The sequence below is a fragment of the Erpetoichthys calabaricus genome, chromosome 2, assembly GCF_900747795.2.
Source record: "Erpetoichthys calabaricus chromosome 2, fErpCal1.3, whole genome shotgun sequence".
Lineage (NCBI taxonomy): Eukaryota > Metazoa > Chordata > Cladistia > Polypteriformes > Polypteridae > Erpetoichthys > Erpetoichthys calabaricus.
In genome coordinates, this window is record NC_041395.2 from 256,018,584 (window position 1) to 256,036,915 (window position 18,332).

Sequence of the window (18,332 nt, forward strand, 5' to 3'; positions counted from 1 at the left end):
TGAACATACTCCACCACAATTTGGGCCTCTGGCTAGGAAAGAGTGATGATGGGGTATCTGGTTAAAGCTCTAAAGCACAATCATACATCTTCAAAATATTTGTAAGAATACTGCAAAACAATCAACAGCAATGTGTGAAATTGTATGTAAGATGTGGGAAACAAACTGTACTTGAAATTTATGTCTGTTTCGAAAATGAATTAATATAAGGAGTGTGCTTTGTAAGTCAAGAGAAACACAAAGCTACATGTTGATAATAGAAGATGTCAGAGATTCATGGTATAGAGCACCAACTTGAAGTTTAAGGGGATAAACTCAAGGAGTCCAGTGCCAATGTGATTGTCATCAATAGAGGCTACCCGTGGGTTATATTTATAATTCTGAGAGTAGTTTGTCAATTATTATTTTTTCACAAACTCAGAATCCATCAGAACAGGAAACTCCTGGACTTGAATCTTTACAGTGACCACTAAAGACTTTTCTGAGAGGATTTGACTGTAATTGCCTACTTTTATCTGTAGTTTGGGACAGCCTGCATACAAATGTCCCAAGCCGCTGCAATAAAAACTCAACACCTCCCTTAAAATTTCTTTAATTCACTAGAGCTTAGTTTTCCTATTAAAGGGGATTTTCAGTTTGGTGGTGCATTTTTATCTCTTTTTTTCCATTTGTAAAGCCAGGAAAACTATCTCATTAAACATAGTAGATAATACAGCAGAGCTGAGCTGAGCTCATTAATTAGTTTGCTTTGTTTCTCTTGCTCAGCCTGCTTGTCTTTTTAATGACAAGCTCCATCTCAGACTCCATAGTTAAGTTAGATTCAAGATTATATTAGGATTTGATGGAAAAATCACATCCCAAAAACTAACATTAGCAACAAGGATCAGCACAATAAAACAAATCAAAATTTAGAAAGTCAAAAAGCCTGAAAATGATGAATGAACATGTAAATTCAAAAAGAAACAAAGCCAAAATTCTTTTCTTAAATAGCTACCAAACATTACACAGTTTATTTGTGTTTGATCAAAACTTTTGGATGGTGAATGCAGCCACCACATTTTTAAATACCTCCTGGAAGATGATGTCACACGATGCAGCGTCATTGCTAACGACAAATGTCTCAAACTGGTAGTGCCAACAAAGACAATATATAACAAAACAAAATATCAACTACACTAAAATGAAATCAGAAGCACAAAATCAGTATAAAATTGAATTCAGAATGTTTCTCCTTTAACCGCCACCTTATCGTGGTGGAGGGGTTTGCGTGTCCCAATGATGCTAGGAGCTCTGTTGTCCGGGGCTTTATGCCCCTGGTAGGGCCACCCAGGGCAAACTGGTCCTAGGTGAGGGATGAGACAAAGAGCGGTTAAACAAACCTCCTATGATGGAAAACAATTTTGGACGGCATTTTCCCTTGCCCGGACGCGGGTCACCGGGGCCCCACTCTGGAGCCAGGCCTGGAGGTGGGGCTCGATGGCGAGCGCCTGGTGGCCGGGCCTGCACCCATGGGGCTCGGCCGGGCACAGCCTGAAGAGGCAACGTGGGTCCCCCTTCCCATGGGCTCACCACCTATGGGAGGGGCCAAGGAGGTCGGGTGCAGTGTGAGTTGGGTGGTGGCCGAAGGCGGGGACCTTGGCGGTCCGATCCTCGGCTACAGAAGCTGGCTCTTGGGACGTGGAATGTCACCTCTCTGAAGGGGAAGGAGCCTGAGCTAGTGCGCGAAGTTGAGAGGTTCCGGCTAGATATAGTCGGACTCACCTCGACGCACAGCTTGGACTCTGGAACCAATCTCCTTGAGAGGGGCTGGACTCTGTACCACTCTGGAGTTGCCCCCGGTGAGAGGCGCCGAGCGGGTGTGGGTATACTTATTGCCCCCCGACTTGGAGCCTGTACATTGGGGTTTACCCCGGTGGACGAGAGGGTAGCCTCCCTCCGCCTTCGGGTGGGGGGACGGGTCCTAACTGTTGTTTGTGCGTATGCACCGAACAGCAGATCGGAGTACCCACCCTTTTTGGAGTCCCTGGAGGGGGTGCTAGAGGGCATACCTTCTGGGGACTCCCTCGTTCTGCTGGGAGACTTCAATGCTCACGTGGGCAATGACAGTGAGACCTGGAAGGGCGTGATTGGGAGGAATGGCCCCCCTGATCTGAACCCGAGTGGTGTTTTGTTATTGGACTTCTGTGCTCGTCACGGATTGTCCATAACAAACACCATGTTCAAGCATAGGGGTGTTCATATGTGCACTTGGCACCAGCACACCCTAGGCCTCAGTTCGATGATCGACTTTGTGGTCGTGTCGTCGGACTTGCGGCCACATGTCTTGGACACTCGGGTGAAGAGAGGGGCGGAGCTGTCAACTGATCACCACCTGGTGGTGAGTTGGCTTCGATGGTGGGGGAGGATGCCGGTCAGGCGTGGTAGGCCCAAACGTGTTGTGAGGGTCTGCTGGGAACGTCTGGCAGAACCCCCTGTCAGAAGTAGCTTCAACTCCCACCTCCGGCAGAACTTCGACCACATCCCAAGGGAGGTGGAGGACATTGAGTCCAAATGGGCCATGTTCCGTGCCTCTATTGTTGAGGCAGCTGACCAGAGCTGTGGCCGTAAGGTGGTCGGTGCCTGTCGTGGCGGCAATCCCCGAACCCGTTGGTGGACACTGGCGGTGAAGGATGCCGTCAAGCTGAAGAAGGAGTCCTACCGGTCCCTTTTGTCCTGTGGGACCCTGGAGGCAGCTGATAGGTACCGGCAGGCCAAGCGGAATGCGGCTTTGGTGGTTGCTGAGGCAAAAACTCAGGCATGGGAGGAGTTTGGGGAGGCCATGGAGAACGACTTTCGGACGGCTTCGAGGAGATTCTGGTCCACCATCCGGCGTCTCAGGAAGGGGAAGCAGTGCAGTGTCAACACTGTATATGGTGGGGATGGTACGCTGCTGACCTCGACTCGGGACGTTGTGGGTCGGTGGGGGGAGTGCTTCGAAGACCTCCTCAATCCCATTAACATGCCTTGCAATGAGGAAGCAGAGCCTGGGGACTCAGAGGTGGGCTCCCCCATCTCTGGGACTGAGGTCACCGAGGTGGTCAAAAAACTCCTTGGTGGCAGGGCCCCGGGGGTGGATGAGATACGCCCGGAGTTCCTCAAGGCTCTGGATGTTGTAGGACTGTCTTGGTTGACACGCCTCTGCAACATCGCATGGACATCAGGGACAGTGCCTCTGGATTGGCAGACCGGGGTGGTGGTCCCCCTCTTTAAGAAGGGGGATCGGAGGGTGTGTTCCAACTACAGAGGGATCACACTCCTCAGCCTCCCTGGAAAAGTCTATTCAGGGGTCCTAGAGAGGAGGGTCCGTCGGATAGTCGAGCCTCGGATTCAGGAGGAACAGTGTGGTTTTCGTCCTGGTCGCGGAACAGTGGACCAGCTCTATACCCTTAGCAGGGTCCTGGAGGGTGCATGGGAGTTTGCCCAACCAGTCTACATGTGTTTTGTGGACTTAGAAAAGGCATTCAACCGTGTCCCTTGGGGAATCCTGTGGGGGGTACTCCGAGAGTATGGGGTACCGGCCCCACTGATAAGGGCTGTTCGGTCCCTGTACGATCGTTGCCAGAGCCTGGTCCGCATTGCCGGGAGTAAGTCGAACCCGTTTCCAGTGAGAGTTGGACTCCGCCAGGGCTGCCCTTTGTCACCGATTCTGTTCATAACTTTTATGGACAGAATTTCTAGGCGCAGCCAGGGCGTTGAGGGGGTCCGGTTTGGTGGGCTCAGGATTGGGTCACTGCTTTTTGCAGATGATGTTGTCCTGTTTGCTTCATCAGGCCGTGATCTTCAGCTCTCTCTGGATCGGTTCGCAGCCGAGTGTGAAGCGGCTGGGATGAGAATCAGCACCTCCAAATCCGAGACCATGGTCCTCAGCCGGAAAAGGGTGGAGTGCCCTCTCAGGGTTGGTAGCGAGATCCTGCCCCAAGTGGAGGAGTTCAAGTATCTCGGGGTCTTGTTCACGAGTGAGGGAAGAATGGAGCGTGAGATCGACAGGCGGATCGGTGCGGCATCCGCAGTAATGCGGGCGTTGCATCGGTCTGTCGTGGTGAAAAAGGAGCTGAGCCGTAAGGCAAAGCTCTCAATTTACCAGTCGATCTATGTTCCTACCCTCACCTATGGTCATGAGCTATGGGTAGTGACCAAAAGAACGAGATCGCGAATACAAGCGGCTGAAATGAGTTTCCTCCGCAGGGTGTCTGGGCTTTCCCTTAAGGATAGGGTGAGAAGCTCAGTCATCCGGGAGGGGCTCAGAGTAGAGCCGCTGCTCCTCCGCATCGAGAGGAGTCAGATGAGGTGGCTCGGGCATCTGATCAGGATGCCTCCTGGACGCCTGCCTGGTGAGGTGTTCCGGGCACGTCTAACCAGGAGGAGGCCCCGGGGAAGACCCAGGGCACGTTGGAGGGACTATGTCTCTCGATTGGCCTGGGAACGCCTTGGGATTCTCCCGGAAGAGCTAGAAGAAGTGGCCGGGGAGAGGGAAGTCTGGGCATCTCTGCTCAAGCTGCTGCCCCCGCGACCCGACCTCGGATAAGCGGGAGACAATGGATGGATGGATGTTTCAGAACATTAAAAATTTCCATAACTTTAAAAAAAGTACACATTTAAATATGCAACAAAATAAAAACCTACAAATTCATAAAAATGAATGGCTCGGTCGTCCAAACTGAGAATTGTATAACAACTTCACAATAGCGTAAGTCATTTATATGGCTAAAAAATGACACATTTCTTAAATCTGCAAGGCCAAAACTGCCAAAACACTTTTCCAACACAATACTTTAAATATTTCAAGTAATTTAATAAATCAAATATAAATTTATCATGGTAAAATTATTCAAATTTTCACAAATACAAAGTTCTAATTTCCAAACAAAATAACAAAACACAAAAACCAAAATTCTAAATATCAAGATTCAGGAAATGAAGTACTGTAATATATATAGTACTATAATATAAACATTGTCAAAATGTCAACTAAACAAGTATCTAAGACAAAATCCACTAATCCAAAAAATCTCAAACCTGAAATTTTAAAACTGAAAAGATTTTTACCACCCACCCAGAGGTGGATTGCTTACCTGATGGTGGCACAAACCAGGAAGAGTTATTCTGGAGGAGTTGGCTGCTTGCAGGCTGTGGAAGAGTCAGTACCAATAAATCATTTTTTTTAATCCCCATCTTCCTTATGGCATTTAACCAGGCTTCACATGATTGCAGATGGAACTTTCACGTTTTCAGAATTAATATTTGTTGGACTGGTAACTGTCAGTTGTGTTGTTTACAGTGTTTCATGCTCGGCTTGTGTTTGTGAATTCTGTATCAATGTTTTAATTTATGTCTTGACTTGTTTTCAATATAATCAGCTCATTTAACTACTTATTAGAAGTATGGCATCTTATTATTTTCAGGGAAGAGAAAACAGGGTTGTGGTCAATAAGGCCCCAGTATCATAAGAAGTAGCCAGTAACAAGTAGCTGCAAACCTCATCTGATTGATTTCATGGCAGTGGGGGATCAGTACAGATTTACAAAGAGCAGATGTCAAAATAGTCCATAGGTGAATCCTTTGAAAATGAATATTAAAGTGACCAATAAGTTTGTCTTATGCGGACATCATTTTGTGGGAGGAAACAGGTAGGTGACAGTTTGCGGGGTGGGGGGGGGGGGCATGTATGCTGGCATTGCATAAGCGAGACATTTTAGATTGGAATTGAAAAAGAAGACACCTGGTTCAGTGTGGACAGCTTACAAAGACAGTAATTCCCCAGCGAGATGTACAATGACGTAGCCCAATTCCAAAACATTTTGCCTTTATATAATCATATTAATGTAAAAGAGGAGAATATAGACTCCTAAAAAATAAAAAAGAGGTTGTGGGCCATTAATTATTGAGATATGCAATGCAGTCTGCTTAGTATACACATACATTTGTTTTACAAGTGTTTTACTCTTTATTATTAGACAATACAAATATTGTCATGACACACATATACATATGGCACTTACCCGTCCGGGATGTGAAGTGGAAGGGCCGCTAGTTGGCAGTCCCTCTGGGTTGCAGCAGCACCCCAGTTTCCCACAGGGCTTCATGGGAACTGGAGTTCTATCACTCAGCCCTGTTGGTGCCATGGGTGCCGTCAGGGGGTGCTGGGCAGCCCAATTTAGTGGGGCTCCATAGTTACCTGGAAGTGCTCCCAGGCCAAGCCTTTGGGACATAGGAAGTACTTCTGGGATTGTTTAAAAAGAGCCACCTGCCTTAATTCTGAGAATCGGATGGAAGAGAACGATGCATAACAGAAGAGAAGTGGAGGCGGAAGAGACAGAGACAAGGAGAAGAAAAAAGATAAAGTGCTGTGCTTTATATTTGTTTTTGTTTTACTGTACTTGGTGCTGGTGGGAAACTTGGGAAACGTTTCCCACTGAATAAAAGCCTTCTGTGTGTGCTGGACTTGTCCCTTATGTCTGTTGGTGTCTGGTTTGGGGAGTTGGTGCACCCCCTGGTGGCCACTATACAGTATACAGTGTCTATATATATATAGCTTGTAGCCTAGAAGCTTGATACAGTGCACAATCTCCCTCTTGAATAAGGATTTTCACATAAAGCAGCAGTTCATTGTTGATTCCAGAAGGTTTTTAATTATGACATTTTTTTCCTTGCACATTACTATGAACATCTCGGTGGTAATTATTGTCAGAATTTACTATTTGGAATTGACACTTTCAATAATTAAAGATTTTAGCTTAATGAAACACACCGTTATAGCCAATTTTTATTACATACTTTTTCCTTTTGACTGTCATTATCAAGAAAAGCAGATACTTATAAATTATTCATTCTTTATACTATTAGAATATACTATTCTTTAGCATTATAGCTTTTCAAGTTTTATCACTTTGTAATGGCATAGCACTCACATTTATACAATAGTGTAGATAAGAATGCAGTGATATAGATATGCTTTCTCTGAGGTGTTGTGTTTCTTATTGAACGAGAACTTTAGGAAGTCTCAAGTCACTGCACCACACTAAGCGTCATCTTTATCCTGGTGTGGAGTAAGAAGTGGCACTTAGTTGCCTTGGTTACCGAGTGCCCCTCACTCTGATCCTGTTTGGTGGAGCCCAAAACAGCTGGAATAAGCCCGGCTTGTTGAGTTAAGCACTTAGCTTGCTGTGTGGAATACTCCTTAGAAAAACACTATTTGGTTGTGACTGTGAAATTTAATGAATGATTAATAGATAGGGCATATAAACAAAAAAAACATTGTAAATTAATGTTTTAATGGTGCTGTTTTGAGCCACTTCCTTGAGCTTGGAAAATTAGCTAAACATAAAATATTGCATTTTTTTCTAAGTGTACCCTGCAATTAAGTGGCACCCAATCCATTAGTGGTTGCTGCCTTTTGTTTAGTGCTTCTGGGATAAGCTCCTGCTCCCTGTGAACATAATCCAAAATATAGAATAAGTAGGAAATTTAACACAAATAAGTATACTGAACAAAATGATAATGTAAAACACTGTGTTCACCCGAGGGAAGGACAGGCCCAAAAAAAGGATAAATTTTGGGGCACCAACCCAGCCGTCCCCATTTACTTAATGGTTTGAACAAACACAACACTCAATGACGTGAAAATGAAAGAAAAACAGTTGCCACCAGGATAACATGGCTAGAATAACAATGACTGCTTTGTCTGCTGTCATTTGATTGAGGAGCTCCTTTGCTCTGGTCGCTAATGTAAGAAGTGACGCCTCCTTCTGGGTGGTTGTGCTTTTATGGCCCAGGGACTGGAAGGGGTGGAATCAGTTGTCCTCTTTGGACAGTTTCTCTGCACTGTAGAAGAAAAAGTGGCAGTGCCCCCTCTCAGTCAAGGGTGGTACCACATACCTGGGAGGATCTTGGAGAGTGACCTCTGATGATGACCTCTTGTGATGACACAAACCAATTATTGATCATAGAAAAAAACATATTTCCACTAATAATGCACGTAATATATATAGTAACACATATTTTATTATAAAAAGAAGTCAATTTTACATAAGAAAAAAGGAATATGTGCAAAAAACACATTTGACAACTAATAATGAAATAAAATGGGAACCATGTAATAGTTAAATAACTCCACAAATACCAACTAATTATATGTGGTGTCACAAAAAGCAGACACTAGAGTCATAAAAAAGGTTTGGGGCAGCCACCCGTATAATATTCCCTGGCTGCAAATGTTTAAATTGCTAGCACTGATGTGCTCAGAACAGAATCGAAAACAGAACTGACTAGGTTAGTCAAATATGGTCATCGAGGGCGGAATGCAGAAGGGTCCTCTTCCATAGGTTCAGACCCGGACATGACGTTATCAAAAGGGCAGGAACCGGAAGTGACACCACTAGGGCCAGGCGGGATTCTCATGAATGATCTGCAGGAAAGTAAGAAAAAAAGTTAGTGCATTCTGCCACCCCCTGGTCTGGCATGGAATTACTCTCAATTAAACCCTTTAGCTGCCTCTCATGCTTACGTGTGTGACAGCGGGTTCTATAAACTGAATGCAAATTCTCCCTTGAATCTACCACAAACAAAATGACAAAAGTTGAATATAAGTAAAAAATTTTAAAAATCGAAACATTACAATAGTACCTGTAACTCTACCAAAATATACAGTATAATAACCATCCAGGAAAGTTTATACTTTGAAAGCAAAGCCAAACAAGATGTCAAAAATGAACACAAAATAAATATAACAAATTAAAAAATAACATGAGCCTGCTTAGTGATCCATAATTATTTTTAATATGATTATCCACAGAAGAGTAACACAGAAATCTGTGTACAGTAACCTTATACAGTAAAAGCATTGTTAATTATATTGTACGTTTAGCTCCTTGTAATCTTTAAGACGTTAGATGTAATGATAATAAAATTGTCAAAATTTCATAAGCTGCATCTATCAAAGCAGCTTACAGCTTTCTTATTGTTTATTTTTTAAGCTAATCTTTTCTATATTTCCTTAATTCCTCAAAAGCTCTGTAATTTCCTTGCTAACGTCTCAGTTATAGTGAGTTGGATGATTTTGATCTTTGCAGGCTGCATTGTTTTTATTTACTGCTGTAAAATCTCTGCTACTTTTCATTGAGAAGCTTGCTATTACTGGTAATTAGGCTTCATGTATAGTGGCTTACACTCCTGAGTTCTCTTTAAATTTCTCCTTGTGAGACACATTGCAGTAGCAATCATATCCATTAATGAAATCTTTAATTTATATAACATTTTTTCACAGATACATCATCAAAAGGCAGTTTACAAAGGAAACTGGAATACAACACAAGGCCATCTTGTTAACAGTTCTGCTCACTGATGGAAGTGTAGCGGTTCCCTCACTGTGGACTGTTGGAGCTGTTTGGCCCTTTCATCTTTATCTGTATGGCCTGTATTTCCAACTGAATTGACTCACGTCATCAGTTCACACTCCTAGCTGACCCTTGTGTGTACAAACCCCATCTCAATTGTCAGACAGGAAGGTGAAAGACCCCAAAGAGTAGATGTGCCATTGTATCACACCATTTGAGATCTCAATTTCCATTCCATTCCATTTTTGCTCATGATATCGCACTACTAAAGTTCATCAGGTATGAGTGACAGTCTCTTGACAACATTTCTTGACAGGGCTGGAAAACCACAGGGTGAGTGCTGCAATCTCATCTCTTACCACGTGTAACAGACTGATAGCAGCAGCTGCCACAAGTGCTGAGCTAGAAACAGCATTTATTTCTTAAGGTTTACATTCAAAGCCCTCCTGATTTGTTTCTATCATACTGTTACTTTTTTGTATTTGAAAATGTATTAGAATCTGTTACCTTTGTAAAGTGCCTTGTAATGGTATATGCTTTTAATGGCACCAAATTGATAACATTCTGACCAGAGACTAAAACTAAATCCCACAGAAAAAAAGCAGCAGTAATCAGAAGTGCTTGATCTTGGGAACACGTACTGTATCAGGAATGAATGCAGTGGAAGAGCGAAGGAGATCTGAGAAGGTAAAAAATGAACAACGCCAGCCCAGAGCGGTTTAATGAAACAAAGGAGCACAGGGTGCCTTTCCGAAGATGCTGCCTAGTTTCTAATGAGCATACTTTTACCCTAAAACAAAAGGAGGGAGATGGCACACACAGGAGAGCCTGGGAGGGATTCAAAAACTGCATGCAGACACATAAAAGCACAACATAAAATCAACAACAGCTACCAGCTGCTGAATGACCTACAGACATTTACTGGAAGGAGAATTTGACCACAGATATGTTAACTCAACATGTAAGAGCGTCACAAATCTGTGCTCACTCCTTGTCTTCAACCCCATCATTCAGACTTTTCTTGTTTGATTGCTAAGTTTCACTGGACAGGGACAACTGCTACAACTAAGAGATTTTTTTCCAGCCATATGACAACAAAGACGATTGAGATAAACCTTGTACACAGACTGCAAATTAGTTATAGTTATTTCTCTTCACTCTGTTCAGAGCATAGGGTCTTCACTCTAAGTTTCCATCTATCTCTACCTTGGGTTATCCACTTCACCTCTCCCAGTGATTGACCGATGCTCTTAAGTTCTGACTGTAGGGTTCTTCTCCATGTCAGTGTTGTATATGATTGTTCAATAATGCTTTTGTCGATTACTTTATGTTCAAGTATTGATTGTTATGGTCTGCATCTTTTGGGATGTATAACTTCCTGAGGGAAGGATGTGGTTTAAAAAACACCCTGTATGGAGAGTTGGTTAAACAGGGTTCAAAATAAACAGCATTCAAAACGTTATTCTGAGTATGTCGCTACTTCAACCTAAAGAACATTACAGTCAGGACTGGTCTTCCTCTTTTTCTTTTTCCCTGGAGATCCATTTCAAGGCATACTGTTGAATGTTTGTCTGCTCCCTGTGTAGGGTGTGCCCGATCCACTTCCATTTCCTTGTCTGGATGGAATGGATGATATGGCTGCTGCTGGGTTTTCCACCAGAGCTCCTGGTTGGAAATCCACTCTGGCCACCTAATAAGCAGGATCTGTCGTAGACAGTTGTTAATGAAGACTTGTAGCTTGTGATCAAGGTGCTTGGTGTGTCTCCTGGTCTCTGCCCCTTACAGTAGCTCAGACTTGACATTTGTGTTAAACACACTCACCTTGGTATGAAGACTAAGGTTTTTATTCTTCCCCACTGGCTTCAGGGCAAAAAAGGCCCAGCATGCTTTAGTGATCCAAGCGTTCACATCTTCATCTGTCCCTCTTGTTTTGCTAACAAAACTGCCCAAGTATGTGAAGCAATCAACATATTCAACAGCCTATCAATTGATGGTGAGCTGGTGGAGCTTTCTGTATGTAGTTCTCTTGCAGACTCTTGGTTTTCATGATGTTTATCTCCAATCCTGTGGCTCTGGTAACACTGTCTTTCTTTGTTTCCTGGATGTACTAGTGAGTATGCAACAATGGTCCAATGCCATCTGCAAAGACCCAGTCGTCCAGCTTCTGGGTCAGGGTCCACTGTATGCCCCTAGGTTGATCCACTGTTGTCCTCATCACCCAATCAATCACAAGCAAGATGATTATTGGTGATAGGAGATTTACATTGTTTATTCATTCTAAATTGTCTGATTTTCATGAATGTAACTTTTTTTAAAATATTAAAATGCACACTGGTTACTCAAAAAATAGACTCCTGGGCACAGCAAGAAAATATGTATTTGCTAAATTTCTAATGCTAATATCTAATTAAGTAGTCCAATTAATGGCAAGTAATAACCCCTGTTTAAAAGACCTTGATGGCCCTACAGCCCAGGCTGAATCAGAGTGATGTACTAATAATCTTCTGCACCTATCAGGAAAAATACATGGTGATCAACACAAACCTTAGCTATCACGATTTCTATTAGATTTCTCAAACATAAAAGAGCAACATTATTATGATCTGAAATGAGCTTCCCAACTTGTTCCCTTTTAGAGTAAAAGTCCTTAATGGCAATGACAGAGATGCTTGCTGCTTTGTGTGCCAGAACAAAAAAATCAGAGAGGCTAAGTATGTTCTCCTCCTTCCTAAAGCAGACAGGCTTCAGTAGACAGGTAAAGTAAGAGGCGTCTTCACAAGTTTTCTTTTTTGGGTTGTCATCTGACCTTTGTGCAGCCATCAGCACAGGTATCTTAGCAACCAGAAATCAAGGATCAAGGAAATCACTCTGTGTGCCACACACCAAAGCTTTTAGGTAGTTAAAGAATGGTTGATTTTTTTCTGTGATATCTGAATTATGTCAGTAAAGAGAGCATTCAAAAATGCATGGAAACTGTGCTTTATGGTTGTCCGTAAAAACATTTGGATTATGGAAATACCTGTGCACATTTTATATGTCGTAATTTTGGGCTTATAATTACCTAACAGAAATTTTATGTAATAAATAATAAAACAGACATTTTCTATCTTTTTCTTCTCAAGACCAACACTATATTTGATAAATATAATATCTGCTATAGTGTAGAAATTATCTTACATAAAAATAAGAATGTTTTTTCTACATATAAACTATTATTCAATTTGTAGTTAGACAAGGTGAAATCAAAGCTATGTGTGCATTTTCTATGAGATAGCCGTTATGCTGCAATTTTTGACTGTTGCAAATAGTAAGAAAATTACACAGAAGAGAATGTTATATGGAGGATAGTAACATCAAATCAAAGCCCAGGCAGCAGCTTTAAAGAATCTTTTTGGTGGTGAACACAAATAGCTGACTGACTACACTCCATTAACAACCTAACAGCTTGCACATTTTTATATATAGTGGATTCAGAAAGTATTTAGGGTAGCAACTTTGTTTAGGTACTGCAAAAATGTATCTATTACTCACATACTCTCATGATAATCTAGAATCTGTTGGCTCATTACAGAAGGACTTGAACAGCATACAGGCTTGGGCAGATTTGTGGCAGATGAAAGTTAACGTAAGTAAACATAAAATATTACACGTAGAGTAGGAGGTAAAATTGTGAGATTTGAAAACACAATGGGAGGTCTTAAAATTGAAAGTACTTCTTATGAGAAAGATTTAGAAGTTGCAGTGGACTTGACATTATCAACTTCCTGACAAGTTCAGAAGCCTTTAAGAATGCAAGCAGAATGTTATCTTATATAGCACAATGTGTGGAGTACAAGTCCAAGGAGGTTATGCTCAAGCTTTATAATGCGCTGGTGAGGCCTCATCTGGAGTACTGTGTGCAGTTTTGGTCACCAGGCTACAAAAAGGACATAGCAGCGCTAGAAAAACTCCAGAGAAGGGCAACTGGGCTCATTTTAGGGCTACAGGGGATGAATTAAGAGGAGACATGATTGAAGTTTTTAAAATTATCAAGGGAAATTATTAAGTGGATCGAGACTGTTACTTTGAAATAAGTTTGAAACTTGTTAAGGGTAAATTTCGCACAGACATTAGGAAGATTTTCTTCACACAGGGAACCATATACACTTGGAATAAGTTATCAAGTAGTGTGGTAGAAAGTAGGACTTTAGGGACTTTCATAACTAGACTTGATGTTATTTTGGAAGAGTTATGTATATAGGACATGCAAGCTTTGTTGGGCTGAAATGGCCTGTTCTCATCTAGATTGTGCTAAATGTGCTAATGTTTTAATGTAACAAGACCTTAACAAAGGGTTCTTCTGGTCTTCATTACACTTATAAAACATCATTAGATGGATTGTTCATTGTGACATAATAAGATCCTTTAATATGCTGCTAAAATTACTTGTTAATATGAAAGATTCACAGATTTTATTATTAAGTATGCAATATCAAGAGAAATGTGTCTCACTTAAGGTGCCTCTGACTGTTCAAAAGTGAAGTTATTTTAGTGTGTCACATTGCAAAGTTGAATAACTGCTTTACTGATGCTTTTGTAAGTATTATTAACATCAGAAGAAGCCTTTGTTAAGGTCATGTTAGTTAAGAGTAAATGAGTAATAGATGCCCTTCTGCAGTACCTAAACTAAAGTGTTACTGTATTCAGACCCCTTCACTTTTTTACACATTTTGTTATGTTTCAGCCTTATGCTAAAATAATTTAAATCAATATTTTTCTCATCAAGAAACATTCAATTCTTAAGAATGACAAAGCAAAAAACAAGATTTTGGAAATATTTGCAAATTTATTCAATAATAAAAAACTGAAATATCACATTGACACAAGTATGCAGACCAATTACTATGACACTTGAATTTTAGCTCATGTGGATACCATTCTATTGATTATAATTGAGCTGTTTTTACACCTTATTTGGAGACCCCTGTAGCAAATTCAATTGATTGGACATGATTAGGATAGGAACAGCCCCCCAACTCTAGAAAGTTCTGCAGTTGACAAAATGTATCTCAGCAAAAAACAATTGAGGTCCAAGGAATTGCCTATAGAGACAGCAGTGTGTTGCAGCAAAGATCTGTAGAAGGCTACAAAAACATTCTTGCAACACTGAAAGCTCCCAAGAGCATAATGACCTCCACAATTCTTAAATGGAAGAAGCCTGGAACAGCCATGACTCTTCCTAAGGCTGGCCTCCTGGCCAAGCTGATTAAACTTGACATAAGGGTCACAGTAAAAGAGGTGAGCAAGAACCCAATTGTCACTCTGGCTGAGCTCTGAAGAATCTGTGTGGAGATGGAAAAGACAGAAAGACAGCCATGACTGCAACATTCTATCAACCTGGGCTTTATGGCAGAGTGGCCAAACAAAAGCCTCTTTTCAGTAAAAGACACATGGAATCCCACTTGACATTTGCAAAAAGGCACCTAAAGGACTCTCAGACTGTTAGAAATGAGATTCTCTGATCTGATGAAACCAAGATTAGTCATGTCTGAAGGAAACCAGGCACCACTCATCACCGGTGCAATAACAGTCCAATAGTGAAGCATGGTGGTAGCAACATCATGCCGTGGGATTGTTTTTCAGTGGCAGTTACTGGGAGACTAATCAGGTTGAGGTAAAGCAGAACGAAGCAATATACAGAGATATCCTTAATGAAAACCTAGTCTAGAGTACTCTGGGCCTCAGACCGGGACAAAGGTTCACCTTCAAACAGGACAGTGACCCTAAGCACAAAGCAGAGACAATACAGGAGTAGCTTAGGGACAACTCTGGGTAGTGCTTGAGTTGCCCAGCCAGAGCGTTGACTTGAACTCAATTGAACATCTCTGGGGAAACCTGAAAATTTCCTGTTTTCCAACTGTCCCTATCCAACCTCACAGAACTTGAGAGGATCGGCAGAGAAGAATGGCAGAAAATTTCCAAGAAGACTCCAGGTTGTGATTGCTGCAAATGGTGCTTCAACTAAGTATGAAGTAAAAGGTCTGCAGCCTTTTACAGATCTGTGCTTCAACACAATCTTGTCTCTATGCCCTGCAGGCAGTTATTTTGACCTCATGGCTTGGTTTTCGTTCTGATACACATTTTCAACTGCAGACCTTTCTAGAGATGGGTATGCACCTTTCCTAATTATGTCTAATCTACTGAATTGACCACAGGGGGACTCCAAACAAGGAGTAAAAACATCTCAACGATGATCAATAGAATGAGATGCATGTGAGCCAAAGTTCAAATGTCATAGTAATGGGTGTGAATACTTGTGTCAATGTGATATTTCAGTTTTTTATTTTTAATACATTTGCAATAAATTCTATAATCCTGTTTTCACTTTGACATTCAGGAATGTTGAGTATTTCTTGATGTGGGGAAAATGGATTTAAATTATTTTAGCATGAGGCTGGAACATAACAAAATGTAAAAAAGTGGAGAGGTTGGAAAACTTTCTGACTCCACTGTATGCTTTATTGATTTTCATTACACCATATATTTCACTTTTTGTAATATTATAATGAAAAAGAAATGCAATGAAGTGTTTCAGTGTAATAGGTTGGCATGGTGGTGCAGTGATGCATGTGGTACATGTCTGGCTGTTCTGAAAGTTTAAGCTGCCTTGTGCTTGTCTGTGCCCGAGTGTGCCTTACAGAGGACTGGTGCCAACTTCAGAGCTGGTTCTGGCCTCGGGCCCAGTGCTTCCTTTGACACTGTTATTGAAAATGTGAGTTCAGGAAATGTTATGTTGCCTTTTTCACCTGAGTGTAAAATATATTTAAAAAGTATTCATTTTAAAGGGATGAATATTTATTAGAGCAGATTTCTGTGTGAGTTAAAATCATTGACATGACTGAAGCTGAGCAGCCAACACTTACACAATCAACAAATGTGATTTAAACATTGAGCTAAATAAGAATTGTTTGTATCGTAAATTAACCAGATTTATTGTTAATTTCTGTATTAATAAAATGGACTTTTCTAATTTCTACTTCATTGTTCCTTTCATTTACTGAACCCATTAGATCCAGGTTCAGGAATGCAGGTAGGTGTAACTCCTTTCCTACCACCGTCACAAGGGAAGAAACACCAACCTCAGTCCATTAAACCTGCCAGCCTTGTGTGCCGACAGCCTGAAATGAGATGTGGGGTCCTGAAGGTTGCCCATCACATTTAAAATCATGTTTGTTTTATTCAGCAGTGTGGTGTGTCAAAAATTCCATTTAGATTTACTCCTTTGCTAATTCCTCGGCCAAGACTGATAACCTTGACCACACTGTCCTAGATAATTTGCTAATCTTCTTGTCTTAAGTAAAATACTGGGAAAAATGTTTCTTTCCTGTTAAACAACTGCTTAAAAAACATTCTATATTAGATAAATTCTAGTCCGGCTTTAGATGTAACTATAGTACAGAAACTGTCCTAGTAAAAACAGTTAATGAGTTACAGATAATTACTGAAAAAAATAGTCTGAGTGCAGCATCTGATACTTTATATTACAAGATTCTCATTAGTAGACTTTAAAAATGGGTTGGCCCATCTTATATAGCTTTGGTTTGGTTTTTAGTCTTATCTACCAGGGAGGAATTTCTTTGTAAATTTGAAACGACTGCGTATCATGAACACATAAAATTGAATATGGCCTCCTGTCAGAATCAGTTCTTGATCTGTTATTCTTCTCAATTTACATGCTCCCTTTAGGCCAGATCATCTCAAAGAAGAACATAAATTACCAGAGCTATGCAGATGACATGCAGCTTTATTTAGACATAGCCCCAGATGACACAAAGGCACTAGGCTGAGTGACTGACAGCAATATGCTGAGGCTAACTTGCAGTTTTCTTAAATTAAATAAGGAGAAAACGGAACTACTCATTGTCAGTTACAATAAAAAAATGTAGAAATTTTAAAAAGTATGAAAATATGAGGTAAAGAATCTTGGAGTTATTTTAGAATTTTAAATCTCATATTAATTTTTTTAAAAATTTTATTGATTTTATTGTCATCATTCAATACAAATAGACAATTTTTAAATAAAATAGGATTGAAAACAAATCAACCTCCACCCCTGGAGTAAAACTTAAAGCTAGTAAAAATACATAAATTGATGAGTTTAATAGGCAGGTAAAGATAAATGGAGAACAAAAAGAAATGGGAAGAGAATCTGCTTCCTCAGTGCTTTAAAAGCTTATTCTGAAATGTTATTGATTAGATCATGCCAGGTTTTGAAAAAGCTCTGCACAGATCCTCTAAGTGAGAATTTGATTTTTTCCAATTTCAAATAATATAAAACATCAGTTACCTACTGACTTAAAAGAGGAGAGTTAGGATTCTTCCAATTTAGCAAAATAAGTCTACGTGCCAATAGTGTAGTGAAGAACACCAAACACAGCTGTTAATGGGTAAGGGGGGATTGTGACACCAAGGCTGTCTGAAAGGCACTTAAAAATTTTTGTCCTCATCTCATATTAATTATGTCACCCAAAGTACACTTTTTCATTTAAGAAATATAGTTTCTGTTTGGTCCTTTATGTCTTTAGAGGATACAAAACAGTTGATACACACCTTTGTCTGTAGCTGTTTAAATTGTTGCAATGCACCCCTGACAGGTCTGCCAATAAAACATTTAAATCAATTACAGTTGGTTCAGAACGCAGCTAAACCTAAATAAAAAGAAGAAATCTGATTGCAATGCATCAGTATTAGCATCTTTACACTGGCTGCCTGTGTCTTTCAGAATCGATTTTAAAATGCTACTAATTGTTTTTAAGGCTTGTACCTTTATATATCTTGTGTCACACACGTGTGTTTAGGAGACAGCTAAAGGGCTTAAATAACGGTAATTCCATGCCAGACCAGGGGGTGGCAGAGTGCACTAATTTTCCCTCTCGATCTTTTGCAGACCATTCTAGGGAAATCCCGCCCGGCTCTGGGGCA